General features: G+C 44.0%; 1 protein-coding gene and 1 long non-coding RNA gene across 5 annotated transcripts in view; one reads left to right on the top strand and one right to left on the bottom strand.

Annotated features, from left to right (window-relative positions):
- rbpjl (recombination signal binding protein for immunoglobulin kappa J region-like) overlaps nucleotides 1-12496 on the bottom strand; it is a 139295-nt gene that overhangs the window by 104231 nt on the left and 22568 nt on the right. The gene's annotated exons all lie outside the window — the stretch shown is intronic.
- On the top strand, nucleotides 64-3990 carry LOC138737463 (uncharacterized). Its single transcript, XR_011340942.1, has 3 exons — nucleotides 64-133; nucleotides 1670-1831; nucleotides 3419-3990. It is a non-coding gene; the product is annotated as an uncharacterized lncRNA (long non-coding RNA).

The raw sequence follows: 12496 nt of genomic DNA, 5'->3' as shown, positions 1-12496 counted from the left end.
TGGAATCTTAGAAGGAATTTGAATAATTACAGCTGGTGGGCTATCACAATCACCTGACCTCTGGCCACCGGGAACTCCTGATCCTGCGTAACTACGGATGCCAGTTTGATAATGATTTAAAACAAAATGCGGAGTAAGTTCTTTAGCCAGAGAGTGGAATTTGCTGCCATGGGTTGCTGTGAAGACCCGGTTGTTGGGTGTGTTTAAGCCAGAGATTGATAGGTATCTGAATAGTCAGAATATCAAAGGTTACGGGGAGAAGGCAGGGGAGTGGGCTGATTGGGAGAATGAATCAGCTCATGATGGAATGGTGGAGAAGACTGGATGGGCTGAATGGCCTGCTTTTGCTCCTAAGATCTTATAGTCCTATGGTCTTATGGGTCTTGGACATAGCACTGAATTGTAAATGAGAATTTGGATAAGCAAGAATGGATAGTTGGAGAGCATTGTGAAGTCAGGGAATCCTTAAAAAATTGAAGGGAAAGGATTAATATGAAATTGGAAAGGCACTAATTCATCCAAATTATGTGGCACAATTTTGTTAGTGGGAGATCCTGGCTGACCAATGGAGTGGAATGTTTTTAATGGACAATAAAGCTTATTGATGAAGACATGTGGTGAACAAGATTCCCCCTGGGAAATTGTTCCTAAAGGTTAGAAGAGTGGTTCTCAACCACTCACATACCACTTTAAGTATTCCCGATGCCATAGGTGTCCTGTGATTAGTAAAGGATTACGTAAGGTGGTTTGTGAATGGAAAGTAAAAGGTTGAGAGCCATTGTACCTAATTGACTCGTTATGTGCATGGTTTCATAACACCAAAGGAAATGGGCCAATGACAATTTTTCTCAAGCAAAATATTTCAGTGACAATTGGGTCTAGACCAGTGATTCTCAACCTTCCCTTCCCACTCATATCCCACCTTAAGCAATCCTTTACCAATCACAGAGCACCAATGGCATAGGGATTACATAAAATGGGATGTGAGTGGAAAGAAAAAGGTTGAAAACCATTGGGTTAGAGTCTATGGGATCCAAGAGAAATTGGCAAATTGGGTCCAAAATTGTCCTGATAAAGAAGAGAGAGAGTGAGGATGGAAGGTTGTTTTCCTGATTGAAGACTATAATCAGCATAAATGCTGGCACCTTGACTGCTTTTATATGCATTAGGATATGGATGGAGGAGGCATGTTTTGTAAGTTAACAGGTGACTTGAAAATTGGTGGCGATGTTCATAGATAGGAGGAGAGTTCTATGCTACAGAATGATATTGTTTAGTTAATTTGACAGAGAAATGGCAGATAGAACCTCATGCTCATGTATGAGGTGCTGCACATGGGGAGGAGTGAAAAGGGCAGACTACACACAAGGAATAGTTGGGCCTTAGGGTATACTGAGGAATAGAAGGACACAGCCTGATGGTGGCAGGACAGGTAGATAAAGTGATAAACAAGGCATAGCGGATATTTGCCTTCATTAATTGGGGCAAAGAGCAGGGAAGTTATAATATCAATTATATTAGGCCACAGCTGTGGAAGAAGAGAGTGTGTCTGGGGTGTGATGGCTCCTTCAGTATGTTGGTTGACTTTCCTGGGAAGCGGGAGATGTAGATAAAGTCCATAAAAAGATGATAGGTTTGTGTTCTAAGCTGCATTCACCACCTTTTGCAGCCTTCTTCTTGAGCAGAGCAGCTCCTGCCCCCACACTTTGAGGCATCTACAAAGTCTGCTTTCAATGGTGCCCTTGCTGAACTTGTTAAAGGACAAGGACTTCTTTAGTCTTCTGAGCTTTCAGAAGACGAATGTCGCATCAGTGTGCTTGACCCAGAGCAGGTCAGTGGAAATATTTATTCTCAAAACTGGAAGTTATTGACTCTTTCACCTTCAGCACCATTAATATGGACAGGGGTGTAGACTCTGCCTCCTCTCCTGAAATCAATGACCATCTCCATCGTCTTAATGATGTTGAAAGCACCATCTTAAAGACTGGGACAGCAGGGAGTCATGTGAGTGCCTGTGCCTATATTTTGACTTGCAGAAAGTAAGATGAATCAAAGGAAGTTGTTCAGAGTGGTGGAGAGTGTTGAGGGAATATGGTTGGATCTATACTCTCAAGAACCTCCTTGATAGGGTATGAAAATACATAGGGACAGGCTCTACATCTCAGATGGTGCCCAAACTAAACAAAAACTCTTACTGCTTGCAAATAGACTCTTGAAGATACCCCTGGATCCCATCATGAGATGAATTCCAAGTTGTGAACTCTCTGTTGGCTTCCCTGCTGTATGAACAGTGGTCACGATAAAACATACAAAACAATGGAGGCAGAGAGATCCAGAAAGGAGAGATATGTGTTAGAAATGGTCACAGTAAATTTGAGGTGGGTGGGATGGGTGGCAAAGTTGATAAAATTAATGAGTTTTGCACAGGTGCAGGAGGCAGCGCCAATCCAATCACAGATGCAGCAGAGAAAGAATTGGGCGGGGGGGGGGGGTGGGGGGGAATGGGGTGCCAGATTAGGATTGGATCAAAGACCAACTAAAAGATAGGCACAACGGGGACCCATGTGGTTGCCTGTGGCTATACCTAGGAGTCCCTAAGGAGTTTATATGTTCTCCCCATGACGGTATAGGTTTTCTCTGGGTACGCCAGTTTCCTCATCCTCTCTGTAGGTTAATTTGGTGTAATTAGTGGCATGGGTTTAAATCGCCAGAATCAGTTTCTACCATACTGTAAATTAAAATTAAAAATTTAAATTTAAATTTGACTTGTAGAAAGTAAAAGGAATCAAAAGAAAAGTTACTGAGGGTAAGAAGTTCTACCAGGTGGAGGAGAGGGTTAGTAGAGGGAAAATGAGGGAAAGGGCCTTCTTGATGGGGAATGGAGGCACTAGGGACAGGACGTCCATGGTGAAGATGGTGGCCGAGGAACTGAAAATTGTTAAAATGGTGGAGGGCATGTGAGATGTCCTGGATGTAAATAGAAAGAGACTAGACCAGTGGAGAAGAAGATAGAGTTGAGGTATTTAATTTAGAGATACAAGCCCTTCTGACTCACAAGTTTATGCCACCCAATACATCGATGTGACCAATTAGCCTTCTCACTCGTCTTTGGAATGTGGGAGGAAACTGGAGCTCTCGGAGGAAACATACGTGGACATGGGGAGAACATATAAACTCCTTCCAGACAGCATCAGATTCGAACCAGGGTCTCTGGGGTTGTCATAGCATTGCATTAACTGTTATGCCAACCATGCCTCCCTAATGAGGGGATGTCCATTCGGCCAAGAGCATGCAGAAAAAATGGCCCCATCTTTATGCTTCCTATATAAAGTACACTGTTTGACTTACTGAGTTTCACCAGCATTGTGCTTTTACCTTAACCATGGTGTCTGCGGACTTTCATGTTTTACTCCTTAAGTGAAGTGATCTGTGATGGCACAGCAGACTGCTGATTGGTGGGCTCATGGTCTGGGAGAGATGCGAGGAGGTTGGAGAACCACTATCTAACCTGTACAAGTAGAGGGGCACCAGAGGACTCATGCCAGAGCACTGAAGACGCAGCTCAGAGAACAATCGAGGAACTTTTCTCTCTTGTAAGTGGCAAGGAGGGATGGAAGCTGCTCAGAGTTGGCAGGACATCGAATGCCATTGTCCATCCCTCAGGTTGGGGGAGGCAAAACCAAAATAAAAAAAGACAATTCAGAAAGAATAATTTAGGCTTCAGGATGATTTATATGTGGAACCAATTCCCAGCGCTGAGGTTGGAAAGGAAACTTTGCCGAGATTCATAAAGGATGTTGACAGGTTCCTAAAGGGATTTACGTGGTTATTAAAACTACAAATGATACCTATCCATCACAGGAGAGGAGCTGGGTGAACAAGAGCAGTTTAAACAAGATGATTGATAGAACTACATTTCTGCACCACCATACTGCCTTTATACAACAGCTACATAATTACTGTCATTGCTTTACTGATGTTAATATATTACTCCATTACTAAATTATAATTGTATCAAATTATGGTATTACAATATCATTTAACTACAATAGTATGCTATTACATTTCATTGTTGATATGACAGGGCTCTGGGAAGTGCTGAAGAACAGAGAGTCCTTGGGGTAAAAGTGTACAGTTCACTGTAAATGGAACCATGGGTTGACAGGGAACCATAGAACACTAGAGGACTAAAACAGGCGCTTTGGCCCATCTAGTCTATGCCAAACTATTATTCTCAGGTCAAGTTTATTGTCATCTGATTGTACAAGTACAACCCAATGAAACAGTCCTCAGTGCAAAACATGCAGACACACAACCAGACATAACACACATACAGACAAACAATATATATATATATATATATATATATATATATATATGCAGGACAAGTATTTCATCTATACAAATAAATATTGTTTGTACATATGAGAGTCTCAGATGGTTAGTATGAATGGTTCCTTTCTGCCTAGACCCATTTACCTGCACCCAGACTCTTCCAATCCATGCATCTATCCAATATTTTCTTAAATCTCAAAATTGAGCCCAGATTTGCTTCATTTGGTAACTCATTCCACATTCTCACCACTCTTTGCATAAAGAAGTTCCCCCTAATGTTACTTTTAAACTTTTCCCCTTTCACCTTAGCCCATGTCCTCCAGTTCTTGTCTCACCCATCCTCAGTGGAAAAAAAGCCTGCTTACATTTACCGCAGTCTGTAACCCTGATAATTTTAGATACAAGTGAGGAAGGCAGATGGAGTGTTTGGTTTCATTGGCTGAGGTACCAAGTGTAAGGGTTGGGACATCATGTTGTATGAACCTTTGGTTCGACTGCATTTGGAATATTGTGCACAGTTCTTTTGGGCTTGAGAAAGATTCATGACAATATTGTCTGGATTGAAGGACTTAAACTATGGGGAGAGATTTGAGAGGAAGGGTCTTTTTCTTGGAGGACAGCAGACAGAAGGAGGTCCTTAACGGAGATTTCTAAAATCATGGGGATGTAGATAAAGCACATGGTCACAGTCTTTTTCCCAGGATTCATTCGTTCATTCAGGTGTCTTGCTGTTCCGTGTGGGCAATCATGTTTCTCCATCCATCATGATCTCTGACCTTGTGAATTGCAGTTGTTGCCTCCCCTATTTCTAACTCTAATATTAATCCATCCATCATTCTCTGTCTGCCTCTGCTTCATTTTCCTTCCAGCTTTCGAGTTGTATCTAAATGTTCTAATGTATCTCTTCACAAGATGTGTCCAAAGAATTTTGATTGGTGTTTGCTGATTCTTTTAAGTAATGTACATTTTGTTTTTGGTCTTTGTAGACCTTCTTTATTTATTGCCCTGTCCATATATGATATGATTAGCATTCTTCTAAGAAACCACATTTCTGCTGCATTGGGGTGTCTAAAACTAGAGAACATGGACAAGGTGACAGGGGAAAGATTTGATGGTGACTTCTTCACACGAAGGATGGTGGATATATAGAGCAAGCTGTATCCACGACAATATCTTCTTGTTGCTACCTTTGGTGAGAAGCTTGAAGTCCGGCACCTGCAGGTTTGAATTTTTTTTCCAACAGCTATCAGGTTCTTGAACTTCTCCGTAATGAGATGAAGGAGTTAGCCAGAGACGAAGGGGTTAGCCTATGAGGAAAGATTTGTCATCTGGGACTGTACTCATTGGAATTTAGAAGAATGAGAGCAGATCTTATGGAAATGTATAAAATTATGAAAGGTATAGATAAGATAAAGGTGAGTAAGTTATTTCCATTGGTGGGGGTGACCAGACTAGCCTCAAGATTCAGGATAGTGGATTTAGGACAGAGGTAAGGAGGAACTGCTTTTCCCAGAGGGTGGTGAATCTGTGGAATTCACTGCCCATTGAAGCAGTGGAGGCAACCTCAGTGTTTAAGACAAGGTTGGATAGACTTCTACATAGATGGGGAATTAAGGGATATGGAGAAAAGGCAGGTAGGTGGAGATGAGCCCATTATCAGATCAGCCATGATCTCACTGAACGGCGGAGCAGGCTCGACGGGCCAGATGGCCGACTCCTGCTCCTATTTATGTTCATATGTACTACCCTAACCCTAACCATAACTACTCCAGGACCACAAAAAGACCAGTCTGCACTCGTGAGATACCACTTTCATTTTAACTGTAACTGTGAATATTATCTATCCATCCTCTTGTATTAGGCCATAAGATATAGGAGCAGAAGTAGACTATTCAATTCATCGGGTCCTCTCTGCCGTTCCATCATGAGCTGATCCATTCTTCCACTCAGCCCCACTCTCCTGCCTTCTCCCTGACTATTCAGATGTCTATTAATCTCTGCCTTAAATATTCCCAACGACCCGGCCTACACAGCCACTCATGGCAGCAAATTCCACAGGTTCACCACTCACTGGCTAAAGAAATTCCTCCACATCTCTGTTTTAAATGGGCTCCCTTCAATCCTGAAGTCGTTCTCTTTTGTCCTTGACTCGCCATCTCTTTCCACAGTGTAATTTAATATATGCTTTTTTTAAAAAAAACATGGCATGGTTAGCATAGCAGTTACAGACAGCGCCAGTTCTAATCTGGCACTGCTTGTAGCAGATTGTATGTTCTCCTCGTGTCTGCATGGGTTTCCTCCTGGTGTTCCGGTTTTCTCTCACCCTCCAAAACGTACGGGAGTTGTGGGTTAATTGGGTCTAATTAGGTGGCATGGGCTCATAGGCCAGAAGGGCCTGTTACTGTGCTGTATGTCTAAATTTAAAATTTAAAGTATCTGTTTGGCTGAAGCAAGTACAAATTTTGGTGCAAATATTTATTGAACTTGTATGTATGACAATAATCTCATTATCAATTAGATGTTCATGGTTTCTAAATATTTTAATGCTATGAATGCTTCAATTATCAATAAGACCAGACAGTTTATTCAAGAACATAAGATGAAATCCCAGAATGATAGCTGGAAAATTTTCATTCATCACTAAATAGATAAGAAATTTTTAAAAATAGAAGGACTCGATGACTGTAACCATGAACTTAGGATTCTTTTAAATGACAAGGCTGATTCGACAATCGAGAGGGAAATATGCCCTCCTTCCCAAGCCTGACCACGATGTGGCTCCAGACCCAAATTCTGGTTGACTTCCAACGACACATTCAAATCAGGGATGAACTAACAATGACAATATTGCTAAATTCGTCCACATCCTGTGAGTGAGCTGAAAAACAAGTCTCACGGAACCATTCAGATATCAGATTAGATCAGTTCCTATTTATTGTCATGTAATAAAACTAGCCTCGCCAAACGAACCCAGCTTAGCGCGGACATTGGCGACTTCAGGGTTTTTACGAGGTTCTAAAGGCTGTGTACGGCCCGTCACCCCGTCCAAAGCCCGCTGCGCAGCTCAGACGGCAAAGTCCTCCTCAGCGACAAGATCTCCATCCTCAACCGATGGTCAGAACACTTCCAATCTCTGTTCAGTGCCAACCGCTCAGTCCAAGATTCCGCCCTGCTCCAGCTCCCTCAACAGCCCCTAAGGCTAGAGCTGGATGAGGTCCTCACCCGGGAAGAAACATATAAGGCAATTGAACAACTGAAAAGTGGCAAAGCAGCAGGTATGGATGGAATCCCCCCAGAGGTCTGGAAGGCTGGCGGCAAAACTCTGCATGCCAAACTGAATGAGTTTTTCAAGCTTTGCTGGGACCAAGGAAAACTGCCTTAGGACCTTCGTGATGCCATCATCATCACCCTGTACAAAAACAAAGGCGATAAATCAGACTGCTCAAACTACAGGGGAATCACGCTGCTCTCCACTGCAGGCAAAATCTTCGCTAGGATTCTCCTAAATAGAATAATACCTAGTGTCGCCAAGAATGTTCTCCCAGAATCACAGTGCGGTTTTCACTCAAACAGAGGAACTACTGACATGGTCTTTGCCCTCAGACAGCTCCAAGAAAAGTGCAGGGAACAAAACAAAGGACTCTACATCACCTTTGTTGACCTCACCAAAGCCTTCGACACCGTGAGCAGGAAAGGGCTTTGGCAAATACTAGAGCGCCTCGGATTCCCCCCAAAGTTCCTCAACATGATTATCCAACTGCACGAAAACCAACAAGGTCGGGTCAGATACAGCAATGAGCTCTCTGAACCCTTCTCCATTAACAATGGCGTGAAGCAAGGCTGTGTTCTCGCACCAACCCTCTTTTCAATCTTCTTCAGCATGATGCTGAACCAAGCCATGAAAGACCTCAACAATGAAGACGCTGTTTACATCCGGTACCGCACGGATGGCTGTCTCTTCAATCTGAGGCGCCTGCAAGCTCACACCAAGACACAAGAGCAACTTGTCCGTGAACTACTCTTTGCAGACGATGCCACTTTAGTTGCCCATTCAGAGCCAGCTCTTCAGCGCTTGACGTCCTGTTTTGCGGAAACTGCCAAAATGTTTGGCCTGGTAGTCAGCCTGAAGAAATCTGAGGTCCTCCATCAGCCAGATCCCCACCATGACTACCAGCCCACCCACATCTCCATCAAGCACACAAAACTCAAAACGGTCAACCAGTTTACCTATCTCAGCTGCACCATTTCAACAGATGCAAGGATCAACAACGAGATAGACAACAGACTCGCCAAGGCAAATAGCGCCTTTGGAAGACTACACAAAAGAGTCTGGAAAAACAACCAACTGAAAAACCTCACAAAGATAAGCGTATGCAGAGCCGTTGTCATACCCACACTCCTGTTCATGGGTCATGGGTCCTCTACCGGCATCACTTATGGCTCCTAGAATGCTTCCACCAGCGTTGTCTCTGCTCCATCCTCAACATTCATTGGAGCGACTTCATCCCTAACATCGAAGTACTCGAGATGGCAGAGGCCGACAGCATTGAATCCACGCTGTTGAAGATCCAACTGCGCTCGGTAGGTCACGTCTCCAGAATGGAGGACCATCGCCTTCCCAAGATCGTGTTATATGGCGAGCTCTCCACTGGCCATCGTGTCAGAGGTGCACCAAAGAAGAGGTGCAAGGACTGCCTAAAGAAATCTCTTGGTGCCTGCCACATTGACCACCGCCAGTGGGCTGATATCGCCTCAAACTGTGCATCTTGGCACCTCACAGTTCGGCGGGCAGCAACCTCCTTTGAAGAAGACCGCAGAGCCCACCTCACTGACAAAAGACAAAGGAGGAAAAACCCAACACCCAACCCCAACCAACAAATTTTCCCCTGCAACCGCTGCAACCGTGTCTGCCTGTCCCGCATCGGACTTGTCAGCCACAAACGAGCCTGCAGCTGACATGGACATTTACCCTCCATAAATCTTCGTCCGCGAAGTCAAGCCAAAGAAGAAAGAATATTACTCAAATTGCCTTTAGTCTCCATAAGGCAGATAAAGATTCACCATGAGCATTGCCCAGTGCCCACCCCTACTTACGATCAGAGAAAGAGGAGCAATAGAGAGTCCCCTCAGAGACACTGAGAGTCCATGGATTCATCTCCAGTGCCCCTGTAGCCTCTGCAGCCGCACAGATCCTGCTCAATCCATCTGCAAACCAAACCTCCAACAAAATGAGGAAGCCTACAGCACCTGGGGCTCTTCGGGAGCCCTTCTGGCCTCAGCACACTCTCAAATCCCAGTTCTGATACTTGGTTCTCATGAAGCAGCTCCAGCAGCTTACAGCCTGGTGTGAGCCTTTTGACCTCAATTGGCCAGCAGCCTGAAGTCTGTGTGAGTTCCTTGCTTGCAAATCACTGACAGTTCACCGCCTGTGTGTGTCCTTCAGCCACAGAGTCCCTTGCTGGTCCACCACCATAGTCACCATCCTTGGGATTGTCACCTCTGCTTCTCCTCTTTGTCACCTTGTAATACTGGGGGCAGGTTTTAAGTAACTTGAAATGCTAATCTCTTGATTGCCTTATGATTAGAAAGGGGTTGAATTGGGTTTATCTCAGCATGTAAAGTATCTTACCTCAGCAATGGTCGATTTGATGGACAGCAACATCATGAGATTGCTCTCCACATTGTTCTACATTAAACTATTTCTATTAATGTTAATGTATTTTTATTATCCTATCAATATATTACTACTTTTCTGTGTTATGAGATCAAACTTCATTTTTAGGTATTGAATTTACAGCATTTGTTAAATTGCCCTGTACAATATTACATTATATGGAATAAAGATTGTGTGATTAATCCCTTATCATTAATTTGGAAACAACTTTAAAGTAATCAATTTGTACTTTTTAGTCTTTTCCCCAGAGAAGGGGAATCGGTAACCAGAGGACATAGGCTTAAGGTTGGGGGGGCTGCAGAATTTAATAGGAATCTGAGGGTGGTTGTGTATGGAACAGGCTGCCAGAGGAGGTGGTTGAAGCAGGGACTTTGAAGAACAAAATGGATGGATACATGGATAGGATGGGTTTAGAGGGATACGAGCCAAATGGAGGAAGGTGAGACTAGTGTGGGTGAGATAATTTGGTTGGCATAGGCATATCGGGCCCAAGAGCCTGCTTCCATGCAGTGTGACTCTGTGTCTCGAACTTCAAGGTTAAAGTCATGTAATAATGGGCAGCACTGTTGGCGTAGCGGTTAGTGCAACATCCTCACAGCGCCATCGATTGGGACTGGGATTCAAATACCGCGCTCTTTGCACGTTCTCCGCCTGTCTGCGTGGATTTTCCCTGGGGGCTCCGGCTTCCTCCCCCCATTCAAAATGTAACAGGGGTGTAGATTAATTGGGTGTAAATTGGATGGCTCAGACTCATAGGCTGAAATGGCCTGTTGCCATGCTCCATGTCTAAATTTAAATTTATAAATAACACATCAAAAAATAATATGCATGATATACTTCAAATTTTTTCTGCCTTAAGGCAAACAAAGAGTCACCATGAACATTGCCCGGCACACCTAACGTACCAAATCTTCTCAAACTCCTAAGTATAGATGCTGGTGAGACTTTTTCACGATCACATTGACATGAAACCCCAGGATAGGCCTTCAGCTTTGGGCTGTTAAGAATTCATCAAATCTGTATAGAACATAGAATATTCCAGCATAGTATCGGCCCTTCCATCCACGATGATGTACTGACCTACTCCACAATAATCTAGCCCTTCCCTGCCTCACACCCACATTCCTCTATTTTTCTTACAACTACATGCCTGTCTAAGAGTCACCCCACATCAACATGGCCTACCAGGATCTTTGTCTGAAGAGGGTGCACAAAATTAATGAGGACCCCTTCCACCCTGCATGCAGCATCTTTCAACTGCTCCTGTTAGGGAAGAGAAACAGGACGATCAGAGCCAGCACCACCAGGCTGAGGAACAACTTCTTCTCACGGGCAGTGAGAATGCTGAATGACCAAAGGAACTGCTCACACTGACCATCCGAGACTCTCGTGTTCATGAAAAAATGTTTATTTTTATGTATGAATACTTCTCCTGTATATTAGATTAGATTAGATTCAACTTTATTGTCATCAGGCCAAGTAAAATACAAAGCCAATGAAATAGAATTAGCATCTCACCAGAAGTTAAAAATTAGCACTACATACAAATACAAATAACCGTGCAAATAAAAACAAATGCATTCAGCAAGCAAACAATTATAAAAGAACTGACAGTACAATGTGAGTGAAGGACCACTCCACACTGTGATTTAAGATTCAGCAGGCTCACAACCTCAGGGGAAAAAAGCTCTTCTTGAGCCTGCTATTTTGAGAGCAAAGACTCCTGTAACGCCTACCAGATGGAAGAAGAATAAAACGTTCATAGTTTGGGTGTGATGCATCCTAGTCGTGTGCCTGCATGTTTTGCACTAAGGACCGAAGAATGTTGTTTCGTCGATGTGGTAAGATTATTGTATTAACGTAAATCAGCTGCTGATAACCAGAATTAATATTGTATTACTTTATGTGGTCCCACTAAATCCTGAAACCATGGACGACTGTGCCCAAGATGGCAGTGCCTGTGCTCGGCAGTGATCACGGGGTTGAATACTCCAGGGGAGCAATGGACCAGCACAGGGCATCAGAAATGGTGAGGACACCACCACCCCACCCCCCCAGCCATTTGAGAAGAAGCATGGGAGACAACCCCACAGGGAAGCTGACCATGGCAACGGACCAGTGAGGGGCTCAGCGGCTGAAGCACCCACACAGGACACGGGCGACACAGTCGGAAGACTCATCGGGCTGCTGGAGACCAACTGTAGGAACCAGGTATCGGAGCTGGGGTTGAGGAGGGTGCTGAGGGCAAGAATGGCTCCCGAAGGACCTTTAGCGCTGAAAGTTTCCTGGTCGTGTCTCAGGTTTGTATCTGGAGCTCAGGTTGCTGACAATTTGAATAGGGTCAGTGTGGCTGCAGAGGCTGCAGGAGAGCTGGAGGTGAATCCACAGACACTCAATGTCTCTGAAGAGTCTCCTTTTTGTTTCTCTTTCTCTTTTTGTTAAGGGTGCTGGGCAATGCTCATGGCAATTCTTTGCCTTACCTCAGAC

The sequence above is a fragment of the Narcine bancroftii genome, chromosome 6, assembly GCF_036971445.1.
Source record: "Narcine bancroftii isolate sNarBan1 chromosome 6, sNarBan1.hap1, whole genome shotgun sequence".
In the NCBI taxonomy this organism is placed as follows: domain Eukaryota; kingdom Metazoa; phylum Chordata; class Chondrichthyes; order Torpediniformes; family Narcinidae; genus Narcine; species Narcine bancroftii.
This window is presented reverse-complemented; position numbering and strand designations above follow the sequence as displayed.